This window comes from Bufo bufo, chromosome 2 (genome assembly GCF_905171765.1).
Source record: "Bufo bufo chromosome 2, aBufBuf1.1, whole genome shotgun sequence".
Classification (NCBI taxonomy): Eukaryota; Metazoa; Chordata; class Amphibia; order Anura; family Bufonidae; genus Bufo; species Bufo bufo.
In genome coordinates this window covers 252,275,533-252,299,026 of record NC_053390.1, presented here as the reverse complement: position 1 = coordinate 252,299,026, position 23,494 = coordinate 252,275,533, and positions in this window count along the sequence as shown.

The following is a 23,494-nucleotide window of genomic DNA, read 5'->3' as shown; positions in this document are numbered from 1 at the left end:
TTGCATAAGAAATATGTAAAATACAGTAAACAAGTACAAAATATGAATACCCCTAACTCTGGGGTATTACAAATTATGCTCCTTGAGATGGATCAGCTCATTCATGAATGAACAATGACTTTCTGCAGAATTCTTTTTGCTGTTGTGTGAATGATTTAACTCATTTGAGGATGAAGAACCTGCTGTCTCCACTTGTTCATTAACTTTATATGCTTTGTTCATAGTGTGCCATACCTCACAAGCCTTTGTAGTGAAGTTGAGTCAGTTAGTGTAGACGATATAGAAACATAGAATGTGTCAGCAGATAAGAACCATTTGGCCCATCTAGTCTGCCCAATATACTGAATACTATGAATAGCCCCTGACCCTATCTTATATGAAGGATGGCCTTATGCCTATCCCATGCATGCTTAAACTCCTTCACTGTATTTGCAGCTACCACTTCTTGTTGATTCCCTTTATGTATTTAAAAGTTTCTATCATATCCCCTCTGTCTCGTCTTTCTTCCAAGATATACATGTTAAGGTCCTTTAATCTTTCCTGATAAGTTTTATCCTGCAATCCATGTACCAGTTTAGTAGCTCTTCTCTGACCTCTCTCCAAAGTATCAATATCCTTCTGGAGATATGGTCTCCAGTACTGCGCACAATACTCCAAATGAGGTCTCACTAGTGCTCTGTAGAGCGGCATGAGCACCTCCCTCTTTCTACTGGTAATGCCTCTCCCTATACACCCAAGCATTTTGCAAGCATTTCCTGCTGCTCTATGACATTGTCTGCCTACCTTTAAGTCTTCTGAAATAATGACCCCTAAATCCCTTTCTTCAGATACTGAGGTTGGGACTGTATCACTGATTTTATATTCTGCTCTTGTGTCACTAGGTACTAATCACTGCATACTGGGACCCCCACAGAAGACATGCCTTATTGAAGTTGCTCTAACACATTGACCTAGACATCACAATTTTGCTCTTGTCAAAGGCACTCAGATACTCACACTTTACCATTTTTCCTGTTTACAAAATAGCAGCTTCAAGGACTGACTATTCAGAAAAAAAAAATCAGCATTTCTGTGCAGCAGATCAACCTGTTTAAAAAGAGATCTGCTGCCCAGGAAGAATGCTTCTCTATGCCGTTATATAAGGCCCACACCCTTGTAATTACAATGGGGGAATCATGGGGGCATAGACCTTAAAAAATATCCTTTTACCCTATTGAAGACATTAATGATAGTATAAACAATATACACAGCTGCATGCGGAGCTCCCTAGTTTAAAGAAGTACAATTTTCTGTCTTGCATAAGACAGGACGACACCTCATGATGAACCTATAAAAGAAGAAGAGTTAACCTGCATTCACACAGGAAGAAACAAAGAACCCCACCCTCCTTCCCCTTGTTGCAATCTTTACCAGTGGGGGTAAGTTGCCTAGTGTAAGTGGGTGGACATTTTTTATATATTTTGATAGTTTGAAGAGATTTTGTTAGTAAAACTTTTTGTTATGAGCTTATGATTAATATGTTCTTATCCCTGAAAACAGTGCGGCCATAAAACTTACCATTAAAATTGAAATAAATAAAGTTATGGTTATTTATATTCTAATTCTTCTAACGTGTCATTTTTTTAAAGGGTTATCCAATACTATAATAATGTCCCACATATTCCGGGACCCTCACAGTGAATATACACTGCCTGTCCAAAACAAAGTCGCCACCTGGATTTAACTAAGCAAATAGTTAGAAGAAGAAGAAAATAAGAAAATCCCTTTATTGTCCCTCAGTGGGGAAATTTTGGCACAACAGCTGCAATCACATTCACAACAGGAGAAAAAATAAAAGTAATTAGAAATGAAAGAGTAAAAGTACAAGAAAAACATAACACAGAATTTACTTAAAAAATTCACTACTGGGTTTCTGGGAACAGTGGTGGTTATAAATACTAACCGCTGCTTGGAGAAAGGACCTGGGGTGGGAGACATTGTCTAACAGTAATGTTAATTTTGCTAGAGTTCTTCTGTCACCCACCTCCTGCACTGGATCAAGGGGACAACCTAGGACATAGCTGGCCTTCTTAATGAGCTTATCTAATCTCTGTCTCTCAGCCACAGATAAGCTGCATCCCCAACAAACCACACCATAGAATATGGCTGATGCCACCACTGAGTCAAAGAAGGTCTTTAGGACCGTCCCCTGCACTCCAAAGGACCTCAGTCTCCTCAACAGATAGAGTCTGCTCTGACCCTTTTTGAAAAGAGCATCAGTGTTATGGCTTCAGTCCAGTTTGTTGTTCAGGTGAACACCCAGGTACTTTTAAGAGTCCACCACCTCAATGTCCGTTCCCTGTATGTTCACCGGAACCAGAGCAGGGGGCCTGTGTCTGCTGAAATCCACCACCAGCTCCTTGGTTTTGCTCAAGTTGATCTGGAGCTGGTTCCGCTGACACTAGTCCACAAAATCCTATTTCCCCTGACTGTACTCTGAGTCATCCTCACCTGTGATAAGGCCGACTATGGCAGAGTCATCAGAGAACTTCTGTAAGTGGCAGCCTGGGGAGTTGATGGAGAAGTCCACAGTGCAGAGGGTGAAGAGGAACGGTGCCAGCACAGTTCCCTGTGGTGCCCCCGTACTGCAGAAACACAACCCTGAGATTTAACAAACTGTGGGCGTTCTGTGAGGTAGTCAAGTATCCAATGTGACATGTGGTGGTCCACTCCTGTCATCTCCAGCTTGTCCCTCAGAAGTCCAGGTTGTATGGTGTTAAAAGCACGGGAGAAATTAAAAAACATTATCCTCACAGTGCTTCCAGGCCTCTCCAGGTGAGTTAGAGCTCGGTGTAGGAGGTAGATGATGGCATCATTCACCCCGATGCCAGGCTGCTAGGCAAACTGCAGTGGATCCAATGAAGACATCACCAGAGGGCAAAGGTGGTTGAGAACCGGCCTCTCGAGGGTCTTCATCAAGTGTGAGGTCAGTGCTACCGGCTTGTAGCTGCTGAGGTCTTTCGGGTGTGAGGTCTTTGGCACTGGTACCACACAGGAGGTTTTCCACGACTGTGGAACCTTCCCCAGCCTCAGGGACATGTTGACCCTAAAAGATTTTTTTGACTGGGCGACTAAAATAATAGATGGTGGAGGTGCAGTAGACATCGCATATCTAGATTTTAGTAAGGCTTTTGACACTGTCCCACATAGAAGACTTATCAATAAAATGCAGTCATTGGGCATGGACTCCCATATTGTTGAGTGGATTAGGCAGTGGCTGAGTGACAGACAGCAGAGGGTTGTAGTCAATGGAGAACATTCAAAACAAGGTCATGTTACCAGTGGGGTTCCACAGGGATCTGTACTGGGACCAATTTTGTTTAATATCTTCATAAGTGATATTGCAAAAGGCCTCGATGGTAAGGTTTGTCTTTTTGCTGATGACACAAAGATAGGTAACAGGGTTGATGTTCCTGGAGGGAAACGCCAAATGGAAAAGGATTTAGGAAAACTAGAAGAATGGTCAGAACTCTGGCAACTGAAATTTAATGTGGATAAGTGCAAGATAATGCACCTGGGGCGTAAAAACCCAAGGGCAGAATATAGAATATTTGACACAGTCCTGACCTCAGTATCTGAGGAAAGGGATTTAGGAGTAATTATTTCAGAAGACTTAAAGGTGGGAAGACAATGTAATAGAGCAGCACGAAATGCCAGCAGAATGCTTGGATGTATAGGGAGAGGTATAAGCAGTAGAAAGAGTGAAGTGCTTATGCCGCTGTACAGAACACTGGTGAGACCTCACTTGGAGTATTGTGCGCAGTACTGGAGGCCATATCTCCAGAGGGATATAGATACTCTAGAGAAAGTTCAGAGAAGAGCTACTAAACTAGTACATGGATTGCAGGATAAAACTTACCAGGAAAGGTTAAAGGACCTTAATATGTATAGCTTGGAAGAAAGAAGAGACAGAGGGGATATGATAGAAACTTTTAAATACATAAAGGGAATCAACTCGGTAAAGGAGGAGAGCATATTTATAAGAAGAAAAACTACCACAAGAGGACACAGTTTTAAATTAGAGGGGCAAAGGTTTAAAAGTAATATAAGGAAGTATTACTTTACTGAGAGAGTAGTGGATGCATGGAATAGCCTTCCTGCAGAAGTGGTAGCTGCAAATACAGTGAAGGAGTTTAAGCATGCATGGGATAGGCATAAGGCTATCCTTCATATAAGATAGGGCCAGGGACTATTTATAGGATTCAGATAAAATATTGGGCAGACTAGATGGGCCAAATGGTTCTTATCTGCCGACACATTCTATGACCCATAATGCCACACAGTTGGTCTGAGCAGCACTTCAGGAGCCTGGAGCTGATGCCGTCTGGTCCTACAGCTTTACGCACCTTGATTATGAGCCTCCTATTGGATAATTACTGCATGGCGGTTATCTTTCAGCTGGCAATAAGTTATTTAACCCCAACTAGTGCAATGAGTTGCTTCTTAATTCTTAAACAACCATGTTGAAAGACACATCTCGTGGTCGTGGAAAAGATGTTAGTCTGTTTGAGAAGGGTCAAATCATTGGCATGCATCAAGCAGAGAAAACATCTAAGGAGATTGCAGAAACTACTAAAATTGGGTTAAGAACTGTCCAATGCATTATTAAAAACTGGAAGGAGAGTGGGGACCCATCGTATTCGAGGAAGTAATGTGGCGGGAAAAAAATCTTGAATGATCGTGATCGGCGATCACTTAAACGTTTGGTGAAATCGAGTCGAAACAAAACAACAGTAGAACTCAGGTCTATGTTTAATAGTGAAAGTAAGAGCATTTCCACACGCACAATGCAAAGGGACTGAACAGCTGTGTAGCCGTAACAAAAGCACTAATCAGTGAGGCAAACCAAATAAAAGGCTTCAATTTTCTAGGGAGCATAAAGATTGGACTCTGGAGCAATGGAAGAATGTCATGTGGTCTGATGAGTCAAGATTTACCCTGTTCCAGAGTGATGGGCGCATCAGGGTAAGAAGAGAGCCAGATGAAGTGATGCACTCATCATGCCTAGTGCCTACTATACAAGCCTGTGGGGGCAGTGCTATGATCTGGGGTTGCTGCAGTTGGTCAGGTTTAGGTTCAGCAACAGTATGTGCTCCAAGAATGAGGTCAGCTGACTATCTGAACATACTGAATGACCAGGTTATTCCATTAATGGATTTTTTCTTCCCTGATGGCACGGGCATATTCCAAGATGACAATGCCAAGATTCATCGGGCTCAAATAGTGAAAGAGTGGTTCAGGGAGCATGAGACATAATTTTCACGCATGGATTGGCCACCACAGAGTCCAGACCTTAACCCCATTGAGAATCTTTGGGATGTGTGGTCCAACTAAATATTAGACTGTGTGACCTTTTTTTTTTGGTGGCGACTTACCCTGCTCCCTGCGCCGTGCATAGATGAAAACATCTGGTGTCGGGGGAAGCAGCCAATGGCAGACGGGGACAAGCCTACCTAGCGTCACCCGTGATGCTAGGGAGGATCGTGCCCGTCCCGCCTGCCATTGGCTGCTCCCCCCCGACACTGAATGTTTTCATCCGTGCACGGGGAGACGTTGCAGCGGCGGTGGCGTGGGGAGCGGGGTAAGAATATTTACTGTGTGGGGCCCAGCATATGGGGGACATTTTTATAGTATTGGATAATCCCTCAAAGTCATAGATTCATTAAAGATTATAAATAGGAATTATGTCACCATGTAAACGATGTAGTGATCGCTTGTCTTCATGCATTGGAGGTGATTGCTGCATGTAAATGCAGCCCTTATCTCCACTGCCGATCAGGCAATTATCAGGAATGGTTGGTTCGTTCCTGATAATTGCCTAAAACATTGGTATATGTAAAAGGACCTCAAGTCTGGGTTTTGGGTTGTTAGCAACAGAAAATTGCCAGGTGAAACATATGTAAAAAAGCAATGCATCACCTGTACATGCTAAGGAACTATGACAACCGCTATGGTTCTGCCTATGCGAAAACTTCATAAAAGATATAGAAGAGGGGCACACCTACATAAAAAAACCACTTATGGAGAAAAATATGTAGCTATAGGAATTTATTGCTTATTTAAAACTATATAGTGATATTATTAAAAACAGTTAAAATATAAAACATAAAACATAAATGACCAATGATGATATGGATGTTAAATATGCAGATTAATATATAAATATATAAATGTCACCAAGTAATAAACAGTTTAAGACATATCATTGAATTTGCATTTTAGTCCTCTTGTTCAGTCTGAAAGAAAGTATGAAAAATGGATGCAAAACAAATTATCGATAAATAATCGTATTGATTTGTCCTGCGATATTTAAAAAATCTTGTGATATTTGAAAAATCGCACACAGAGAAGATAACAAATGACTTCCGTCTGCTTCTTTGCATACACTGTGGCGTCCCACGTGTTGCGAAGTTAAAAGACTTTATTCGTGCTTAGTTCTTTGCTGGCTCTCCCTATAAATGAGTTCTACCTGGGATCTTCGGTGAGTTTAAAAGTCAGTGGTATACTGATTTGAAAGTCAGTGGTATGCCGATTTTCCGGACAACAGCCGAGAAATTGTACTTATTTCAATCGCAAATTTTCAAAACAACCGATTTTCAAGCCAACAGTTCAGAGTTACGATTATTTCAATCGAAGATTTTATCAAGTCTTTCTGACTTAGGCCTCATGCACACGACCGTTGTGTGCATCCGTGGCCGTTGTTCCATTTTCCGTGATTTTCTGCGGACCCATTGACTTTCACTTCGTGAAAACTCATATCCGACAGTATATTCTAATACAGAGGCGTTCCCATAGTGATGGGGACGCTTCAAGTTAGAATATACTGAGAACTGTGTACATGACTGCCCCCTGCTGCCTTGCAGCACCCGATCTTTTACAGGGGGCTGTGATCCGCACAATTAACCCCTCAGGTGCCGCACCTAAAGGGTTAATTATGCGCATCATAGCCCCCTGTAAGAGATCAGGTGCTGCCAGGCAGGAAGGGGCAGACCCCCTCCCTCCCCAATATTATATTCATTGGTGGCCAGTGCGGCCTCCCCTCTCCCCCCCCCCAGTTAAAATCACGTTCCGAATCCCCCATCATTGGTGGCCAGTGCGGCCTCACATTCCCCCCCCCCCCTTGTTAAAATCACGTTCCGAATCCCCCATCATTGGTGGCCAGTGCGGCCTCACATCTCCCCACCCCCTAGTTAAAATCACGTTCCGAATCCCCCATGATTGGTGGCCAGTGCGGCCTCACCTCTCCCCCTCCCTAGTTAAAATCACGTTCCGAATCCCCCATCATTGGTGGCCAGTGCGGCCTCACATCTCCCCCCCCTAGTTAAAATCACATTCCGAATCCCCCATCATTGGTGGCCAGTGCGACCTCACCTCTCTCCCCCCCTAGTTAAAAATCACATTCCCCCATCATTGGAGAGTTCCGATCGGAGTCCCAGTTTAAATGCTGGGGCTCCGATCGGTAACCATGGCAACCAGGACGCTACTGCAGTCCTGGTTGCCATGGTTACTTAGCAATTTTTAGAAGCATTATACTTACCTGCGATGTCTGTGTCCGGCCGGGCGCTTCTCCTACTGGCAAGTGACAGGTCTGTGCGGCGCACGTTCCGAATGGAAGGAGTCGCAGTTAACTCCGAAACACGTATGGGGAAGTCATCTTATGGATAACAAACAAGTTATTTTTTGGACATCATAATCTCTGGAGCGCTTCAGCAGCAAAAGAACAAATCAAGGGGATCGGTGACATCAGAAAGACGTGGGACGCCGAAGCCGAACTTAAGCAACACAAACCTGAGTAAGTCAGAGAGACTTGATAAAATCTTCGATTGAAATAATCGTAACTCTGAACTGTTGGTTTGAAAATCGGTTGTTTTGAAAATTTGCGATTGAAATAAGTGCAATTTCTCGGCTGTTGTCTGTAAAATCGGCATACCACTGACTTTCAAATCAGTATACCACTGACTTTTAAACTCACCGAAGATCCCAGGTAGAACTCATTTATAGGGAGAGCCAGGAAAGAACTAAGCACGAATAAAGTCTTTTAACTTCGCAACACGTGGGACGCCACAGCGTATGCAAAGAAGCAGGCAGACTCCTATAAAATAGTGACTGTATAAGAATCACGAACGGAAGTCATTTGTTATCTTCTCTGTGTGCGATTTTTCAAATATCGCAAGATTTTTTAAATATCGCAGGACTAATCGAGATCAATACGATTATTTATCGATAATTTGTTTTGCATCCATTTTTCATACTTTCTTTCAGACTGAACAAGAGGACTAAATTGCAAATTTAATTATATGTCTTAAACTGTTTATTACTTGGTGACATTCATATATTTATATATTAATCTGCATATCTAAAATCCATATCATCATTGGTCATTTATGTTTTATGTTTTATATTTTAACTGTTTTTCATAATATTACTATATAGTTTTAAATAAACAATAAATTCCTATAGCTACATATTTTTCTCCATAAGTGTTTTTTTATGTACAGTACAGACCAAAAGTTTGGACACACCTTCTCATTCAAAGAGTTTTCTTTATTTTCATGACTATGAAAATTGTAGATTCACAGTGAAGCCATCAAAACTATGAATTAACACATGTGGAATTATATACATAACAAACAAGTGTGAAACAACGGAAAATATGTTATATTCTAGGTTCTTCAAAGTAGCCACCTTTTGCTTTGATTAATGCTTTGCACACTCTTGGCATTCTCTTGATGAGCTTCAAGAGGTAGTCCCCTGAAATGGTTTTCACTTCACAGGTGTGCCCTGTCAGGTTTAATAAGTGGGATTTCTTGCGTTATAAATGGGGTTGGGACCATCAGTTGCGTTGAGGAGAAGTCAGGTGGATACACAGCTGATAGTCCTACTGAATAGACTGTTAGAATTTGTATTACGGCAAGAAAAAAGCAGCTAAGTAAAGAAAAACGAGTGGCCATCATTACTTTAAGAAATGAAGGTCAGTCAGTCAGCCGAAAAATTGGGAAAACTTTGAAAGTAAGGGCTATTTGACCATGAAGGAGAGTGATGGGGTGCTGCGCCAGATGACCTGGCCTCCACAGTCACCGGACCTGAACCCAATCGAGATGGTTTGGGGTGAGCTGGACCGCAGAGTGAAGGCAAAAGGGCCAACAAGTGCTAAGCATCTCTGGGAACTCCTTCAAGACTGTTGGAAGACCATTTCAGGGGACTACCTCTTGAAGCTCATCAAGAGAATGCCAAGAGTGTGCAAAGCAGTAATCAAAGCAAAAGGTGGCTACTTTGAAGAACCTAGAATATGACATATTTTCAGTTGTTTCACACTTGTTTGTTATGTATATAATTCCACATGTGTTAATTCATAGTTTTAATGCCTTCATAGTCATGAAAATAAAGAAAACTCTTTGAATGAGAAGGTGTGTCGAAACTTTTTGGTCTGTACTGTAGGTGTGCCCCTCTTCTATATCTTTTATAACTTTTGCATTTTTAGAAGATTAGGTGAATCTTTTTTAGTGGGAGCACCCTCCCATTCACTGCACAACAGGTGAGCCATCTCTTACTGACTATGTGAAAACTTCACCTTATTTTATTTAGAAAAACTGCAGGTAGGCTGATAACATTAAACTTACCTTCTATTCCCTCTGATGCAGTACTGCTGCTATCCTCTTCCGTGGGGCTGCAGCCAGTGGTGTATTGTTTTGGCTGCGGTGGTGACGTCCCATATACCGCTGCAGCTAATCATTGGGTTTTGTTCATTGTATCTGCACAGACAGCTCTAGGAACTCCAGTCCAACACTGAGAATACATCACTGACTGCACCCTGGGGAAAAGGCAAAATAAAAAAAATCTCAGCCAACCCTTTTAATGTTATGGACGATTGATCTATATAGAGAGTGTATATAATTCATACATAGGGACTTTAGACAATCTCTATGCAGCATTTCAGAATATGTTGGTGCTATAGCATAGGTATTCTCTACTTTCTTTATAGTTTACAAGATTTTTAAGTACATCCATTAGGTGGCTCTTCTTTATCATTATTTCTACTAATTGCTTGTTTGTTTTTATTTCTCACTACACAAGAGAACATTTAATACAATTTTCTATATGTTCTATTAGAGTAAGACCAAATACAGAGTTGTGTATAAATATATACAAATTCCTTTGAATATATTACCATTGATGGCAGATTACAATATGAACAGTTTGAGTTTGAGTTTGCCAAGGCATGATGCATGGTTTCATCATGGTTTTGCCAAGGAAAGAATGTGGCTATACTGCTTTGTGCAGTGATCCAAACGTCCTGCAGAAGGTCTTGTATGTGATCACATGATCTCAGCAGGTCCTCAAGACATAGGAAATAGGAACAGATAATGCGCATTGCATTTAATCAATGTATGGGGTCTGAGGTCTGTATTATTTTCAGGGATCTGTATTTGGGGTGTCTGAATTTATTTAGGGATCTTTGCTCTGGGTCTCTGTTTAGAAGTCCTATATAGGGAGGGATCTGTATTAATTTTGGGGGTCTAGCTTGGGTCTGTATTTACGGAGTGTGGTTTGGGCGTCTGTGTTTATTTAGGGGGTCTGGTCGGGGATCTTTTCTAGGATCTGTGGTTTTTTTTTGAGAATCTGGATTGGTGACGATTGACGAATAGTTTGGGGTTCTTGGGTCTGAATTTACTTTAAGGATCTAAAAGGCTATCTGTATTTAAGTGGTCTGAAATTATTTAGTGTCTGTTAAGGAGGTCTATATTCATTTATGGGATCTTTTCCCAGGTTTTTATTTGTTTAGGGAGGTCTGGTCTGGGGACTGTAATAATTTAGGAGGTCTGGGGTTGGTATTTGTTTAGAAGAGTCTAAAGCCAGAGATGACATCACCTGAGTGTCACTAGATTTATAAAGCAACTTTAGGTAAAGGGTTGAAATGCACTCCTCTTCAGTAAAGGTGGTGCTCAGTGGAAAATTTGGTGATCATAAATTTGAAAAAACCACGGCACTTGGATTTCAAGTGTATAGATTGCTTATTTATTTTAATCCATCCAAATAAAGTTATAACTAGGGTTGAGCGAGCACGAACTGTAAAGTTCGGGTTCGTACCGAACTTTAGGATTTTTGGACCCTGAACTTTTCAGTAAAAGTTCGGGTTCGGGTTCGGTGTTTGGCTATTTTATGGCACTTTATGAAAGGCTGCAGAGCAGCCAATCAACAAGCGTTTAACTCTGTGCCCTTAGAAGCCATCACAGCCATACCTACTAATGGCATGGCTGTGATTGGCCAGTGCAGCATGTGACCCAGCCTCTATATAAGCTGGAGTAACGTAGCGGTGCATGTCACTCTGCTGTTACTAGTGTAGGGAGAGGATGCTGCTGCTGTGAGGGAGAGAATAGGAAAGAATCTTTAATCAGAAGTGTTTGTTAACTCAGCGATCTACCTGGATTTAGTTTTGTGGGTGCAATGCACAATCTTTTTACCCTGCCCTGAGCCCAGTGACACAGAAAAATAACTTTTATCCATCTGTTAGTTAAGTGGGTGGCGGTGGCCATTTTATGCAAGCTCAGTGCACCAGCACAGCATATGTGCTTTTGTGACATTCAAATTCAAGCTTGAAATACTGCAATAATAATCTGGGTTTAAAAAAACACAAATTTTGGACAAAAAACAAAATTTGCAGCCTTTGCTGCATCTGTCAGTGTGAGATACACGCGTTAGATACTGGTGTCCTATTCTGTTATTAAAAAAACACCCATTTTGAGCAAAATACTTAATTTTGCAGCCTATGCTCCATTTGTTAGTGTGACATACAATCTAGAAATACTGCAATAATAATCTGGGTTTAAAAAACACCCATTTTTTGCAATATCCTACATCTGGTGCCTTTGCAGCATTTGTCAGTGTGTAAGACAAGCTTGAAATACTTCAATAATTTTCTGGGTTTAAAAAAACACCCATTTTGGGCAAAAAACTAAATTTGCAGCCTTTGCTGCCTCTGTCAGTGTGAGATACACATGTTAGATACTGGTGTTCTATTCTGTTATTAAGAAAACACCCATTTTTGGCAAAATACTTAATTTTGCAGCCTATGCTGCATCTGTCAGTGTGAGATATAAGCTTGAAATACTGCAATAATATTCTGGGTTTAAAAAAACACCCATTTTTGGCAATACCCTAAATCAGGGGCCTGTGCTTCATCTGTCAGTGTGAGATACACGCATTAGATGCACGCTTTAGATACTGGTGTTCTATTTTGTTTAAAAAAAAACACCCATTTTGGGCAAAAAACTAAATTTGCAGCCTTTGCTGCATCTGTCAGTGTTAGATACACGCGTTAGATACTGGTGTTCTATTCTGTTTTTAAAAAAACACCCATTTTGGGCAAAAAACTAAATTTGCAGCCTTTGCTGCATCTGTCAGTGTGAGATACAAGCTTGAAATACTGCAATAATATTCTGGGTTTAAAAAAACACCCATTTTGGGCAAAAAACTAAATTTGCGGCCTTTGCTGCATCTGTCAGTGTGAGATACACATGTTAGATACTGGTGTCCTATTCTGTTATAAAAAAAAAAACACCCATTTTGGGCAAAATACTTAATTATGCAGCCTATGCTGCATCTGTCAGTGTGAGATACAAGCATGAAATACTGCAATAATATTCTGGGTTTAAAAAAACACCCATTTTTTGCAATATCCTACATCTGGTGCCTTTGCAGCATTTGTCAGTGTGTAAGAAAAGCTAGAAATACTTCAATAATTTTCTGGGTTTAAAAATCACCAATTTGCTGCAAAAAACTAAATTTGCAGCCTTTGCTGCCTTTGTCAGTGTGAGATACACATGTTAGATACTGGTGTCCTATTCTGTTATTAAAAAACACCCATTTTGGGCAAAATACTTAATTTTGAAGCCTATGCTCCATTTGTTAGTGTGACATACAATCTAGAAATACTGCAATAATAATCTGGGTTTAAAAAACACCCTTTTTTGGCAATATCATACATCTGGTGCCTTTGCAGCATTTGCCAGGTGTAAGACAAGAAGGAAATACTTCAATAATTTTCTGGTTTAAAAAAAACACCCATTTTTGGCAATACCCTACATCTGGTGCCTTTGCAGCATTTGTCAGTGTGAAAGACAAGCTTGAAATACTTCAATAATTTTCGGGGTTTAAAAAAACACCAATTTTGGACAAAAAATAAAATTTGCAGCCTTTGCTGCATCTGTCAGTGTGAGATACACGCGCTAGATACTGGTGTTCTATTCTGTTATTAAAAAAACACCCATTTTGGGCAAAAAACTAAATTTGCGGCCTTTGCTGCATCTGTCAGTGTGAGATACACGCGTTAGATACTGGTGTTCTATTCTGTTATTTAAAAAACACCCATTTTGGGCAAAAAACTAAATTTGCGTCCTTTGCTGAATCTGTCAGTGTGAGATAATCACGTTAGATACTGATGTTCAATTCGGTTATAAAAAAAACACCCATTTTGGGCAAAATACTTAATTTAGGGTGTGAATATCATGGTGGAGATGCCAAAACACTAAAGTTTAAAGTGGTTGAGGTTGTTAGACAATCACCCAGGGGTGGGGACTGGGACAATAGAATACTGAATAAAGAAGCCCAGTGGATCCATAGACTCAGAACAACTTACCCTCAGGGACTTAATGAGCAAATCTCCTATACATGCTTTATCTAAATTAACTCCTCCCTCATGCCCAGCAATGTCTCTAGTTATTTAACCACTGACATGGGATCCATAAACCTAAAAGTATGACCAGGAATCCAGATTATATCAGAACCGGAATTGGTTCATATGTCTCATATATCTCTTTATTTCTTTACCAAGTTAAGATATCGATTAAACATATATATTCCATTTTTATTTCTCTAGTTGATACCTAATTGCAGAGTAGTAGTTCATACTAACAATAAAAACTGTCTATGTAAAGCTAAGACCAGTGATCCGATTGGGAACAAACTAACACATATGTGATGCGTTCCACAACCAGGTAACCAACGGCTATAGCTTGCGTTCCATAGACAGGAAACAGTGATCACGTGAGGACCGAACTCCCGTTCACGTGACCGGATGTGACGCAAACATCCATCATACTATCGGCGTGCATCGAAAGAACCGGTAGCGAGGGGATAACAGGTACCTCATTATCACGATGCCTAGGTTAACACCAATGATAACATCAGCATTATGTTACACCCATAATGATTGGTTACACAATATATCAATCATCTGTGAATTAGAGGGGGCGTCACCAACAACTTGGCGCCAAAAGTCCCCGCTATTTAAACTCTGCTCTAACACACAGAGGTTGCATATCATCAGCCTTTATCATCGCCAGCATATAGCCACCATCTTTCGGCTATAGGAATTTAAACAGCAAGGTCCCCTGATGAACCAAGGATTTTTACTTGGGGAAACGCGTCGGGACAGTCTCTCTTTATACCACCTGGACAATTTTCTCTGTCCTCAAAAAAACAACGGGAAATCAAGTAGCCAACTGTGAGGAAGCATCTTAGGGTCACGTGAGGGTAAGAAAAGGGTTTAGCCACCGAGAGGTGGGGTCGCCCCTTTCGGGGCGGGTGCTCTGCCTGTAGGCAGGGGTAGACACCGTAGGGCATCTATAGGGATAATAATTCCTCCTGACCTCACCTGAAATATATCTACCTATATAAGGGAATCATCTAACTGTAAGTGCCATATCTCTTACCTTTTATCGACAAAGTGAACTACTGCCTAGATGCTAACGGTGGGTCTTGATTTACCTTCAGTCTGGCTTTTGTTATAATATAATATCATGAAATACTTGGAATTAATCCTGTTTTTAAATATTATCTAGTAAAAGTTAAATTTTAAGCTAGATAGCTTCAAATTCTGTGATATTATTACTTAATTTTGCAGCCTATGCTGCATTTGTTAGTGTGAGATACACGCATTAGATACTGGTGTTCTATTCTGTTATTAAAAAAATGGGAGAGCGTCAAATAAGGGATGTGGCTGCTGGTGGAGCTCCTGTTGCAGGGAGAGGACGTGTTCGATCTGTGCCAGCTGCACGCACAAGTGAAACACCATCCTCATGTGCTAGTAGGCAACAAAACCTTATTAGGCATTTCCATCGGGCAGCGGGGGCACAGTGGAAGCACAAGGCGAAGGCAGAGGAGGAGGAAGAGGTCACCAAAGCAGACGAAATATGGAAAAGCTTTGTCAGCACGCCACAACAACCAGCACCACCAGCGTTATTTGGTCGTGCCTAATGGTGAGGCCAGAACAAGTACAGGCGTTAGTAGATTGGGTTGCTGACAGTGCCTCCAGTTCCTTCACATTGTCTCCCACCCAGTCTCCTGCTGAAAGATCAGAGTTGGCACCTGCAGCCGATGTCCATCAGACTTTCACCTCACCCCCTTTCAAATCAGCCAAGCAGTCTGAGCCCCAACTCAAGCAGCAGTCTCTTCTGCTTTTTGATGACTCTGCTAGCAGAGTTTCCCAGGTCATTCCACCTAGCCCTGCCGCAGTGGAAGAGATTGAGTGCACCGATGCCCAACCACTTATGTTTTAAGATGAGTACATGGGAGGACCACCGCAGCACGTCTCGGATGATGACGAAGCACAGGTGCCAACTGCTGGGGCTTTCAAAAGTGTGCAGAGCAACAAGGAGGGCAGGGGTGAAGACTGGGTGGAAGATGAAGTGGAGGACGATGAGGTCCTCGACCCCACATGGAATCAAGGTCATGCGAGTGACCTGTGTAGTTCAGAGGAAGAGGCAGTGGTCGCACAGAGCCACCAGCACAGCAGAAGAGGGAGCAGGGTGCAAAAGAGGAGCGGCCGTCCCCTAGACAGTACGCCTGTAATGCCCACCGCAGCAAGGGACCAAGCACACCAAAGCCAGCTCCAAGGAGTTCCCTGGCGTGGCTGTTCTTCAGAAAATGTGCTGATTACAAGACACGAGTGGTTTGCACGCTGTGCAATCAGAGCCTGAAGCGAGGCATAAACGTTCTCAACCTGAACACAACCTGCATGACCAGGCATCTAAGTGCAAAGCACGAGTAGACACCTCAAAAACCAAGAAAGGTCTCTGTCTCCTCCTGCTTCCTCTTCTGCTGCAGTCTCGGCCTCTTTAGCCACCTCTGGAGTGACAGTGCCACCTGCCACCCCGCAAACAGAGGATCTGCCAGCAACACCACCACCTGGGTCACCAAGCATCTCCACAATGTCCCACGGAAGCGTTCAGCTCTCCATCTCCCAAACACTGGAGCGGAAGAGGAAGTACCCCCCCTACCCACCCGCGATCCCTGGCCCTGAATGCCAGCATTTCAAAACTACTGGCCTTTGAAATGCTGTCATTCCGTCTGGTGGAGACGGAGAGTGTTAAAAGCCTTATGGCGGTGGCTGCCCCACAGTACGTCATGCCTAGCCACCACTTCTTTTACAGGCGTGCCATCCCTTCCCTGCACAACCAAGTGGGGGACAAAATCAGGTGTGCACTGCTCAACGCCATCTGTGGCAAGGTCCACCTCACTACAGATAGGTGGACCAGTAAGCACGGTCAGGGACGTTATATCTCCCTAACAGCACACTGGGTAAATGCAGTTGGGGCGAGTACTTCACCAACATGGCCAGTGCCGATAACGCTGTTCTCAGCGTTACTATCCCACTTCTATGCCTTCTTGAAAAAACGCTTCTGGCGATGATGGAAGAGGATGTGGCACAGGAGGAGGAGGAGGAGGAGGAGGAAGAGGGATCATTTCATAGGGTTTCAGGCCAGTCATTCACAAGTGGCTCCGAGAGTGGGTTCCTGCACCCACAAACGCCAGGTACACAATTTTGTCCAGCCAGGGCACAATTCTGGAGGATGCGGAGGTGGAGGATGAGGAGGTGGAGATGGAGGAGGAACCGTGTTCACAACAGGGTGGCACCCAAACCAGCTCATGGCCATCACTGGTGCGTGGCTGGGGGGATACAGAGGACACAGAAGATACACCTCCCACAGAGGACAGCTTGTCGTTGCCTCTGGGAAGCCCGGCACACATGAGCGATTACATGCTGCAGTGTCTCCGCAACGACCGCTGAGTTGCCCACATTCTAATTTGTGCTGATTACTGGGTGGCCATGCTGCTGGATCTCCGTTACAAGGACAACGTACCATCCTTAATTCTGTCACTGGAGCGTGATCATAAGATGCGCGAGTTCAAGTGCATGCTGGTAGACACGCTGCTGGTGGCATTTCCACCTGACAGCGGGGGCACAGTGGAAGCACAAGGCGAAGGCAGAGGAGGAGGAAGTGGTCGCCAAAGCAGCCGAAATGTGGAAAAGCTTTGTCAGCACGCCACAACAACCAGCACCACCAGCTGATATGGAACGTCTTAGCAGGAGGCAGCATTTCAGCAACATGGTGGAGCAGTATGTGTGCACACGCCTACATGTACTGAATGACGGGTCTGCCCCCTTCAACTTCTGGGTATCCAAATTGGGCACATGGCCTGAGCTTGCCCTTTATGCCTTGGATGTGCTGGTCTGCCCTGCAGCCAGTGTATTATCTGAACGTGTGTTTAGCACGGCATTGGACAAGCTCACGTTCATTAAAATGAACCAGGCATGGATCCCACAGGACTTGTCTGTACCTTGTGCAGAATAGATATGTTTTCCGGCCTTACCCAGCCATTGTTATGCTACAGTGCAATGGTTTATTGTTTTATTTTAGATATCCCCCACTCTTTTGGGGTTTACCATAATTTAAAAAATTTTTAAAAATTTAAACCAAAAAACTGTGTTGGCTACCTCGTCCTCCTCCACCGCCGCTTCCAGCTACACCACTACATCCACCGCCTCCTCAACCTCTACTCCATGTGGACCTCCACCTCATACATCAAGATTATTATTTTTTATTTGTACGCATTTTTTTATATTTTTTTTAATGTCATTTCAATAATTTGTCTGTTGAGGAAGAGTTGAGACGCATGCATATACACTCACCTAAAGAATTATTAGGAACACCATACTAATACAGTGTTGGACCCCCTTTTTCCTTCAGAACTGCCTTAATTCTACGTGGCATTGATTCAACAAGGTGCTGATAGCATTCTTTAGAAATGTTGGCCCATATTGATAGGATAGCATCTTGCAGTTGATGGAGATTTGAGGGACGAAGCTCCCGTTCCACCACATCCCAAAGATGCTCTATTGGGTTGAGATCTGGTGACTGTGGGGGCCATTTTAGTACAGTGAACTCATTGTCATGTTCAAGAAACCAATGTGAAATGATTCGAGCTTTGTGACATGGTGCATTATCCTGCTGGAAGTAGCCATCAGAGGATGGATACATGTTCTCATTCTGTTTACGCCAAATTCGGACTCTACCATTTGAATGTCTCAACAGAAATCGAGACTCATCAGACCAGGCAACATTTTTCCAGTCTTCAACAGTCCAATTTTGGTGAGCTCGTGCAAATTGTAGCCTCTTTTTCCTATTTGTAGTGGAGATGAGTGGTACCCGGTGGGGTCTTCTGCTGTTGTAGCCCATCCGCCTCAAGGTTGTGCGTGTTGTGGCTTCACAAATGCTTTGCTGCATACCTCGGTTGTAACGAGTGGTTATTTCAGTCAACGTTGCTCTTCTATCAGCTTGAATCAGTCGGCCCATTCTCCTCTGACCTCTAGCATCCACAAGGCATTTTTGCCCACAGGACTGCCGCATACTGGATGTTTTTCCCTTTTCACACCATTCTTTGTAAACCCTAGAAATGGTTGTGCGTGAAAATCCCAATAACTGAGCAGATTGTGAAATACTCAGACCGGCCCGTCTGGCACCAACAACCATGCCACGCTCAAAATTGCTTAAATCACCTTTCTTTCCCATTCTGACATTCAGTTTGGAGTTCAGGAGATTGTCTTGACCAGGACCACAACTCTAAATGCATTGAAGCAACTGCCATGTGATTGGTTGACTAGATAATTGCATTAATGAGAAATAGAACAGGTGTTCCTAATAATTCTTTAGGTGAGTGTATATACATATATGCATGCAAACACGTGCATGCATGTATGATATATATGCATGCATTAATTCACACTTTATAGGATGATGTGCGCAGATGTGCCCTGCATCTGCGCACATCTGCCCTTAGTGGCCCACAGGGGCCCATGGTGGCCCCTGTGGGAAATACGTGGTAGCTGTGCCCCCTTATAATATAGGTGTATGATTCGGCCTTATGTACTATGTTACTATGTTACTAAGGGCTTGTGAGCTTTTATTGGTTGCTAAGGGTCATGTGACCAGGCATTTATTGGCTAATGCATTTTTTTGGGAATATTTCACTCAGGGATGTCCTTTTGAACAGCTCATTCTCAGACAGCAGCACTGTGCTGTCTGAGTGTGAGCTGTAGGGAGAAAGTCACCATCCCTCCCACCCCTGCAGCTGACAGAAGTTAATTTTTACCTTCATTTTTTCAATCCCTGTCGACTGCGGAGTGGGAGGGGGCGTGGCCTGACCAGGTTGAAGGCATGGTGTGGTGGGACATGGGGGCGGTGTTTTAAGTCCATCTTTTGAGAGTGGCATAAATGGCTACCCTACCTGATCCCTGAACTGTGACCTCCACAGCACTCTGCTCCCTTAACAGTGTCATCCACAGCGCCCTGCCCCTTTAAAGCTGACCTGCAGCAGTGAAGAAAAATGGCTGGGTTGTTATGAAAACCTGGTGTAAAATTGTGTGTATGTGGAGACTAAGGGTCTGCGAGCTGATAGAGGACATGTGACCGTGTGTATGGCAGTTGGGATATGAACAGAAAGACCTGCAGACTTCTATTGGCTAATGTAGGTCAGGTGATGTGCCATATTTGCATTTTTTGGGAATATCTCAGGAACAGTACGTGCTAGATTTCTTTCCAGGTAGCAAGGGATGTGTATACCAAGTTTCGTTGAAATCAATGGTTGCATTTTTGAGTGATCGCGGAATATACATACATATATATACAGGGAGTGCAGAATTATTAGGCAAGTTGTATTTTTGAGGATTAATTTTATTATTGAACAACAACCATGTTCTCAATGAACCCAAAAAACTCATTAATATCAAAGCTGAATATTTTTGGAAGTAGTTTTTAGTTTGTTTTTAGTTTTAGCTATTTTAGGGGGATATCTGTGTGTGCAGGTGACTATTACTGTGCATAATTATTAGGCAACTTAACAAAAAACAAATATATACCCATTTCAATTATTTATTTTTACCAGTGAAACCAATATAACATCTCAACATTCACAAATATACATTTCTGACATTCAAAAACAAAACAAAAACAAATCAGTGACCAATATAGCCACCTTTCTTTGCAAGGACACTCAAAAGCCTGCCATCCATGGATTCTGTCAGTGTTTTGATCTGTTCACCATCAACATTGCGTGCAGCAGCAACCACAGCCTCCCAGACACTGTTCAGAGAGGTGTACTGTTTTCCCTCCTTGTAAATGTCACATTTGATGATGGACCACAGGTTCTCAATGGGGTTCAGATCAGGTGAACAAGGAGGCCATGTCATTAGATTTTCTTCTTTTATACCCTTTCTTGCCAGCCACGCTGTGGAGTACTTGGACGCGTGTGATGGAGCATTGTCCTGCATGAAAATCATGTTTTTCTTGAAGGATGCAGACTTCTTCCTGTACCACTGCTTGAAGAAGGTGTCTTCCAGAAACTGGCAGTAGGACTGGGAGTTGAGCTTGACTCCATCCTCAACCCGAAAAGGCCCCACAAGCTCATCTTTGATGATACCAGCCCAAACCAGTACTCCACCTCCACCTTGCTGGCGTCTGAGTCGGACTGGAGCTCTCTGCCCTTTACCAATCCAGCCACGGGCGCATCCATCTGGCCCATCAAGACTCACTCTCATTTCATCAGTCCATAAAACCTTAGAAAAATCAGTCTTGAGATATTTCTTGGCCCAGTCTTGATGTTTCAGCTTGTGTGTCTTGTTCAGTGGTGGTCGTCTTTCAGCCTTTCTTACCTTGGCCATGTCTCTGAGTATTGCACACCTTGTGCTTTTGGGCACTCCAGTGATGTTGCAGCTCTGAAATATGGCCAAACTGGTGGCAAGTGGCATCTTGGCAGCTGCACGCTTGACTTTTCTCAGTTCATGGGCAGTTATTTTGCGCCTTGGTTTTTCCACACGCTTCTTGCGACCCTGTTGACTATTTTGAATGAAACGCTTGATTGTTCGATGATCACGCTTCAGAAGCTTTGCAATTTTAAGAGTGCTGCATCCCTCCGCAAGATATCTCACTATTTTTGACTTTTCTGAGCCTGTCAAGTCCTTCTTTTGACCCATTTTGCCAAAGGAAAGGAAGTTGCCTAATAATTATGCACACCTGATATAGGGTGTTGATGTCATTAGACCACACCCCTTCTCATTACAGAGATGCACATCACCTAATATGCTTAATTGGTAGTAGGCTTTCGAGCCTATACAGCTTGGAGTAAGACAACATGCATAAAGAGGATGATGTGGTCAAAATACTCATTTGCCTAATAATTCTGTACAGGGTGTATACGTCTTTCTTTATACCCTTAACGCAAAATGCCGTTCATGTACGGTGGGGGATGCTGTGTCAGAACGCATTCCACCGTACATGCACCCGCCTGATCACTGCAGGGGTCCGGCAGTCCCTGGTAGCCGGGCCCCTGCTGTATCCGCCGAAATCGCTGTTTACAGCAATGCTGGTGGATTAACCCCTTCCATGCCACCGTCAGCGCTGATCACGACATAGAAGTGGTTTGCGGCGGGTGAAGGAGCGCATCGGGTCCCCGCTCTACTGTGGTGAGGACCCGAGGCTGGGTCTCCTTGGCAACCTGTTAGTGTATTACTCTGTGTAATAAACTAACAGGCAATGCATTACAATACAGATGTATTGTAATACAATGCAGAAGGGATTAGACCCCTGGGACAGAAATAAAGTAAAAAAAAAAAAAAATTCAAGTTAAAAAAAGAAAAAAAAACACCCCTTTCCCCCGATTTCATAATAAAAAATTGAAAAGAAAAAGAAAAACACACATATTAGGTATCGCCGCGTCCGTAACAAAAATAAATAAAAACTGTATAAAGAAAAGCCATTTTTGTCACCTTACATCACTAAAAGTGCAGCACCAAGCGATCAAAAAGGTGTATGCCCCCCAAAATAGTACCAATCTAACGGTCGCCTCATCCCGCAAAAAATGAGCCCCACAATTGCCCAAAAAAAAAATAATATATGGCTCTCAGACTATGGAGACACTAAAACATGATTTTGTTTGTTTCAAAAATGATTTTATTGTGTTAAATGTAAAAAATTTTTTAAAAGTATACATATTAGGTATCGCCGCGTCCGTAACAACCTGCTATATAAAAATACCACATGACCTAACCTATCAGGTGAACACCGTAAAAAAAAAACTGTGTCAAAAAAGCCATTTTTTGGTCACCTTACATCACGACACGGATGAACCATAGTCTCTCACAGGCCTAGCAACTGTGAGAGACAACAACACCAAGGAAATGACAGGTAAGTAACCAGTGGCCAGAGACAACTGAACCAACAACAGTAAAACTGGTCAGTTACCTGCAGCAGCTGCTGGAAGACACCAATGAAGAACACAGCTGAAGTAACCTGGAACCCAAACAGACACGCGGCCATTCAAACACCTTCTGGATGCAGTCTGTACTGACACACAGGAAACAGGACTCCAGCAACTGCACATCCTAGGAAAATGGTTCACCCCTCCGGGAAACCAACTCCCTTCCGGAGAGACAACACACACAGGGAAAACGTCTTACATACATGCAGGGACAAACACCAACAACATCCTAGACATGTAATAACAAACAAGACGTACAACAAACCCTGAACATAAACCCACACCAAACATACAACAAGTGAGGTTGGGTACAAGGGAGACAAAGGAATGACATTGCTAAGAGACCTCAGTGTCCAACAAGGTGGCCCTCAATGACTGGGCAGATGGAATACCCACAGAATGGAGCATAGCTTCCAGCCCACAGCAAGGCTAGAGCACAACCCACCTCCAAGCAAGAAGCAAAGACTAAATAGCTAGAAGAGACCACACCATGATCAAACCAAGTCAGGATATTAACCCCACGCACACCACACAGCAGGGAGACACAACTTAAAGGGGAAGTGCACGTGCAAACAGCAAACTACACGTTGCCACAAGCAACCAGTCTGCACGGCAACCGCGTCACGGTCAAACACCAATTAGACCGTGACACAGGATTTTTTTTGTTTCAAAAATGATATTAGTGTATAAAACTTAAATAAATAAATTTAAAAAGTATACATATTAGGTATCGCCACATCCATAATGATCTGCTCTATAAAAATATCACATGATTTAACCCCTCAGGTGAACACCGTAAAATAAAATAAAATAAAAATGGTGTCAAAAAGCCATTTTGTCACCTTACATCACAAAACAATAG